Raw genomic sequence first — 7278 nt, forward strand, 5'->3', positions numbered from 1 at the left:
TCTCAGAGACATTTTTTTGTGTCCCTACTTAAAAGTGAAGCTCTATCAGTGCCCTGTAGTATAGAAGAGGGTCTGACAGCCTGGACTGGAATCCCAGTTTTGCCAAACTCTAATTATGTGACCTTCAGCAGCTTCCTTGATTCAGCGGCCTCCTCTGTGCCTCAGTTTCCTCATCCATACAATGGAGATAACCACAATGTCCACCTCATGGGGACATAGAAGGAATAAGTCAGATATTCCAGGCTGCTCTTAGTACAGTGCTTGCCTCATAGCACAGGAAGTGCTCAGTAATGTGTTAGCATTATTGAGCTGATGACTTAGTCTTTCACTCACGGTCTTTATCTCTTCCACCTCAGTGATCTTACCCTCTTATCAACAGGAAACAGGCGCAGAAGGAGAGCATGATTTATGTCAGGTCACTTGGCCAGCTCCAGGGGCGTGGCTAGGTTTATCCCCACCTCCCACTCTCCATCCTGGGCTCTCTGCTTGGGGAAGGCTGGCCCCCAATGGGTGCCCGGCCCCCAATGGCTTCGGGGACATGGAGACCCTGTGGCTGAGAGTTGAGCCAGTGGTTCCTCCACCCCCTCCTCATTCTTGACATCCTCATACTTGACTCACCTTTCAGAGGTGAGCATGGGCAGGTAAGAGGAGGGGGCAGCAGCCCATGGCTTGTCAAGCCATCAGAAAACAATGCCAAGTGCTGTGAGCTCAAGAAAGCAGAGTGACTAATAGGCTTGTGTCAAAAAAAAAAAAAAAGAGTGAAACTCAGAGGATAATTTTCCTCCCAGAGCAAAAGGTGCACAGCCCACCTGTAGTCCAGGTATGGACCCAGCAGCAAGGGGCAGTGAGAGGACTGGTTACCCCTGCCTCCAGGGTCAGCTTTACCCTGTGGGTGGAGGAGCTGGTCCTGCCCCAGCAGACCCAAGACTGCTTTAAGACCTTATGCTCTGAGTCACCAGGAAGTCAGTGCTACGCTGGCTCAGGGAATAGGCTGAGGTCTTTCCTCCTCTCCAGCCTTTACCCTGGGGATGGGCCCATGTTTCCTCTCTGTTCCCAGGTCCTCCAAACCTATTTAAGTAGGAAACAGGGAGGAGTCAGGGCAAGCATGTGGCCCATCTCCAAGACACCCACAGTTCTTCCTCTATCACTCCACCTTCCCCCAGCCTAGGGAGTGCCATCCGGTCTGGGGACTTGGAGCATCCTGCATCTTCCAAATCTTTGGTTCCTTCCATCCCTTCACGCACCCAGGATTCAGTTTTTGACACTCAGAAGACAAAAACTGATTTCTGACTTCTACTGGGTCATCCCTCCCCTGCAGCAGTGAACGTTCTGAGTCCAAAACTGCCCTATAAAGGAAAAGGAAATGCCAGGGAAGGAAGGAAAATTAATATTTCAAAAAGAAAACCATCTGGCCATATAATTTTACATTTATTCTTGTGACCAATTAATCTCTGTCTTCCTTAGACCATAAATTCCACAAGGGCAGGACCCGCACCTGACATGGCTCACGGTCCTACCTAGCTCCAGTGTCTCGGATGGGGCTTGAATATTTGATGAATGAAGGAATGGCCATCCACCATCCTGGGGCTGCCTGGGTGAGCTCAGGAAGGACCCCTGGAACCAAGGAAACAAGGGGGCTGAACCAGATCTGTGGTTGACAAGCTGGAGTCCATGAAGGCAGTTACGTGAATCTTATTTTTAAGGTTTTCGAAAGTCTAATAAAGTCAGCTCCCTCCCCTCCCCTCCCTGCAGACGGCTTGCACTAGCTCACCAAGATGGCAGCCTCTTTGATTTTGCCCAGAATCATAACAATTGTCCAGGGACTCAAGTTAGTTCTTGGTAGCATCACAGACCCCAACCCCAGTTCCAGATCACATGCCCAGTACCACCTGTCACTACATTGCACTCAAGGGACATGTGAAGGTGATGCACCACCCTGCAAATGTGGGTGGGGCAAACACAGTATTGCAGTGAGCACGATACATAGGATTCATAGGGTTACCTGACAATCCACATGAGCTTCGATGGGGAGAAGGTTTAGGATCCCAGCTTAACAGCTGCTTGAAGTCCCTCCCAGAACCAAGCACTACAACTGAGCATGTGCCCTGATAGCTTTCTTCCAGATCCAGAAATGCCCTGAGCTCAGGAGGAGGGAGAGAAGGGAAGTGGGGGGAACAAAGCCATCCCTTTGGATCTGGGAGAGGGCCCCAGGACCAAATCCCCATCAGGAGTTGCCATTGGTACCCCTTTCCCTGCAGCAAGGGAATCAAGCGAAGGAACCCCTCCACAGGACCTAGTTCCTGGGCACCATCCATTTCCTCTGAAAGGAAAAGCAGGTCAACAGTTGTCCTAGAGCCTGTGCCCTGCTCACTACCCTAGAGTCTGCTGCATGGGATTTTCATCATCTCTCTCAAGGTTCCTGCTATTAACAATGCTAATCATTCACCTTGTGGATTGCTCGCTCTCCCTGGTGCTGAAAAGTGTATGCATTTTACAGACATTTACTCATTTCATTTCAGGCCTCCCAACAATCCCTTGAGGAAGTTACAAGATTATACTCATTTTACAGAGAAAACTGAGGCCCAGAGAGGCAGCAATAGACTGCTGCGGTGATGGTCCCCAGTTTGCTCACGCAATGCCCACGAGTGTTCCCTCACACCACAAAGTGCAGGGCTTTGCCACGTGACTTTCTTTGGCCAATAAGACAGAAGCAAGCAGGATGCCTGCAGAGACCTGAGGAGTGCTTGCGCACTGGGGCTCACTCCCTGACTGCCTTCAAAGTCTTTAAACCATGCTGTGAACAAGCCCAAGCTAGCATGCTGGATGGAGAGACCATGTGGAGTGAGGCCCAGGAGTTCCATTCATCCCAAATGAGGCCAAATGAACATTCAAACCCAGGAGACCTACCAACTGACAGCAGCCACATGAGAGAGCCCAGCCAAGATCGGCCGAGCCCTGCCCAGATCAGAAGGACAACTTAGCTGGTTCCAGCTGAAACTCCTGACTCCCAAAACCATGAGCCAAATGAGTGGTTGCTGCATTGAGCCACTGAGTTGTGGGGTGTTTGCTAAATAGCAAAAGGACCTGACACAGAGGTGAAGTCATTTGGCCAAGATCACATAGAAGGACTGGAATTTAAACCCACCTCTCTGGCCATGGAGAACGTGCTCTTAGCCACTAAAACTTTAGTGCTTACAAAGTATATTGCGTTTCATTGCAGGCCTCTAGTGAGTCCATGAATCAATCATAACAAAAGCTCAGAGATGTCAAGAAACCTACCTAAGTCCACACAGCTAGTCAGGTCTGGAGGAAGGCATCTAATCCAGTTCTGATTCCACATACATGCCATTTCCATCACTCCATGAAGACTGGATCAACCAGAGCCCAGGGCACTGGTTTATAAACCAGCTTCTTCTTCAGTACCCTGAAAGTCCCTGACATGCCTCCTTGTGTTTTATGAGGGGCCTGGTCTTCTCCCTTCCACCATGACATCCTCAGACAGAACAGGTGGCTCCCTCAGCCGGGGAGCTGCGTCTGCCGAATCGACCCCACCTGCCACCTCGTCCTCTTCTCACCGCCCAGTAGGAGCTGTCGGTCGTCTTGGCTACTGCAGGTGACAAGAAAGGATGGCAGCTGAGGTCACAGCAGGAACTGGGCAGGCTGCGGACAGGGAGAAGCTGCTCCCCAGACAGACTGGCGCCCTTTCACCCAGCCTGGAGTGAGAGAGGAGGGCCTGGCGGGCCTGGCCATGGCCAAGCCAGCGTGGAGGCCTGAGGTCTCCACAAGATCCCTGGGAGGAAGAAAGATGGGCCTGGAGTAGCGAGAAGGCAAGTTGACTGCCCCAGCCCTCCAGGTCTGTTATGAGGCAGTGCGGAGGGGGTGTCATAGAGCCATCTGGAGGGCCAGAGGGTGGAAACAGCCACTGGACGATCTTGCTGAGGCCCTGCCCTGACTGAGCATCTACAGGGGTTGATGAGGCCCCTCTACGCCACTGAAAAACATAATCACTAAGCAAGGAGGGGGCAGCGGTGGCAAGAGAGACGATGCCTTGAATCATTCGGACTAGGTCTGAATCCCACATCTCCCACCTCCTGGGTGTGTAACTTTGGGCAGGTTTCTTCATCTCGCTGAGCCTCAGTTTCTCATCTGGAAAATGGGGGTAATCATCACATATCTCATGGGTAGTTGGAAGACCCAAGTGAGAAAATGTTGTGAGAGCTTCTCATGAACCACAGATGTCATGTAGGGGAGGTGGCAGGGGGACACCATGGCCTGCCTGTCCATCTGGCTTCCCCAGCCCCAGGGATCCTGTAAGTCCCGGATGAAACCCCATAAGTGCCACTCCTCAGAGTTCAAAGGGCCCATGGAAACCATCTGGCCCAAAGGGCCTGACTTTACGGTTGGGAAACTGAAGACCCAGAGAGAAGGGCTTTGCCCATATTTCAACAACTAGTGACACACAACTGGCCTTGGAACCACATCTTCTGTCTTGGATTCTTTCTGCTCCATGATGCTTGCAGTCAAAGCTCACCCCTCCTATGCCCCCTTCCTCTCTGGCCTGAGCCTGTGTGGAGGCAAATCAGGTCATACATTTTAATACAAACTTAAAATCTATCTTTTTCTATTTTAATTTTCTTAAAATATCAACTATTGAGATATTGTAGAGTTTATACACACTTCTCCCTCCAAATTTGTTCTTCTCTCTTTCATTACTGCAAGAACCAGTGCTTGATTGGTTCATTGTACACATTTGCCTTTTAGTCACATTCTGACATGAAAGAAAATTACAGAATGTGTCTTACACAAAGCATGGCACTTTTTTTTTAGTTGAAGTATAGCTGATTTACAATGTCGTGTTAGTTTCAGGTGTAGAGCAAAGTGATTCAGTTGTACATATATATATTCTTTTTCAGATTCTTTTCCATTATAGGTTATTACAAGATGTTGAATATAGCCCCTGTGTTATACAGTAGGTCCTTGTTGTTTATGTATTTTATATACAGTAATGTGTATCTGTTGATCCCAAACTCCTAATTTATCCCTCCCCTCGTTCCATGCAGATTTTTTAAATGCCATCAGATTTACAGGTCTGGATGTTGCAGAATTGCTGGGGTTTGTGTCATAGTTAGAAACCCTCTGAATTTTAAATCTTGACCCACACTGACTGACTCCCTATTATGGTGTCTGACCTGATCTTTCCTTCCTGATTTGACCCACTATTAGTGCTGGTGCCTAACATCTGTATCCAGCCTCTGCTGGGCAGCTCCACTTGGCTTTGGCTAGACATCCCTCTCCTCTCGTCCCTGCCTTCTACCCCCGTGGTTTGGCCTTTGGCTTCCTGTTCCCAGCCCCCAGCTTCTGTGCCTGTCCAGCTTCTTCCAGCCTGCTGAAGTCCTTCTGGCCCCTACTCAGCACCCCACCCCCTCCAGGTGACGTGATGCCTTAATGGCTCCTTCCTCATTTCATACATCTCCCCCATGGACCACATTTGTCCAGCCACCCCAGCCTCCTGCTCTTTCTAGAACACAGCCACACACAGGGACCTGACTTTGAAGCTCTGGCTCTTTGGTTGAAGCTGGAATGGTAGGGGGTTCATAGATGATGTGGTGGGTTAGTGGAGGGGTGGGGATTGCAGAGCAGGAGGCAGGAAGGAGTCTCCCCAAACCTCTCCTAGCAAATCTCAATATGGCTTCCTCCTTCACAGCAACTTAGCTGAATTTCTATCTTTATTAATCAAATAACAAATTTAATTAATTACCTTAAATTGCTCTAATTGAATCTAGAATGAGAGCATGGACAAAATCTGGGGAAGTAATGGACCTAGGCATTTCCAGCATGTGGAGATGAAATGATCTTTAATTTCAATTTGGGAGCAAAAATAATGTGACTGCAGTCAAAGTCTCCCCTTCCAGCCTGCTCACTGACAGGCCTGTTACCACCCACAGAGCCAAAAGGGCCTCCAAATTCTGTTCTCCCTTTTTAGCAGCAATGTTCTTTCTACCTCAACTTATCCCAATCAAGAAATGGGTGCAAACCTCACCTGCAAGTGTTTTCTAAGTACTGGCATCCATCAGGTACTTGTAAAGTGTTGAGTAATAGACCCGGAAGAGGCACAAATAATGAGACAGAGACCCATCGTTGCCTCTGTACCTTTCCTCTTGCTGTGCCCTCTGCCAGGAATGTCTTTTTCCCTGCCATTTTCCAGCTATTGCATCCCTGCTTTCAAGGTCAATTCAGATGTCTCCTTCAAAGGAAAGCTACCCCACATTTTATAGAAAGGAGTCAGAAGAACTGAGATCTTTTCTGTACATCTGCCCCCCCAAGGCCAGGAGGAAGAGGAATGGAACTGAACTAACTTTTTGGCAGGGAGAGGGGATGGCGGAGGACAATGTATTCTCTGGATATTAAAGATAAGGGAACAGAGACTCAGAGAAGTCAAGTACTTTTCCCATGAGCACACAGCTGGATAGCAGCCAAGCTACACACCTAACCCTAGACTAATATGGCTGCCTTTTTGGCCTTGCCTGGGTGTTGATAGAAAAAGCCATACCCCAAAGTCTCCCTTAAAGCCCATCTTCCTGTATTCTCTCTGCCCGGAGCCACCAGATCCTGGCAGTCTCCTCTCTCCTTGCTCCCCCCCACCCAACTCCTTTCCCCTCCCTGACTCTCTCCATCCTGAATATGGCTTTGCTCCAGACTCCCAGGTGGCTTATCTGATTAAGAAAGAAGGATGTCAAGACAGCCAAGATACTCCTGAGTCTTTCATTCTTATTATTATTGTCATTTTTTGTATTGTTATTCTATCATTAGTCTTCTCCTCAGTTGCGAAGTCTCTGTCAGTATCCTTTTCATAGCTCCATGCTCCTGCTCAAACAGCTACAATGGCTCCCTATTACCCCTAGCCTCAGGTCCAAGCACCTCTTTATGACCCTCAAGATTCTCCAAAACTTGGCTCCAAGTAAGTTGAGCATCTCCAGCAACACACTCTGTGCCCTTGAGAAATTTAACTTTTCAAACTTCCAAACCCACTGCCTCTGGAACAGATTTTGGGGGATTTTGCCTGAAGGCACTTTTGCAGTCTGAGTCTGGGGAGCTACCTTCAACCCTAGCCCTTTGACCTTCTGGAAAATGGCCCTAACTCCTTTGAACCCTCCATGACCTCTTTTAGAGGGGCCCTGGGAATTTTCTGTGGGCATAGAATAACGTGACTGCAGAACACAGACGCTAGAAATGGGGTTTGATTCCTCACTCTGCCATTTGCCAAATCTTAGACGTGAG

Source organism: Vicugna pacos, chromosome 10 (genome assembly GCF_048564905.1).
Source record: "Vicugna pacos chromosome 10, VicPac4, whole genome shotgun sequence".
NCBI lineage: Eukaryota > Metazoa > Chordata > Mammalia > Artiodactyla > Camelidae > Vicugna > Vicugna pacos.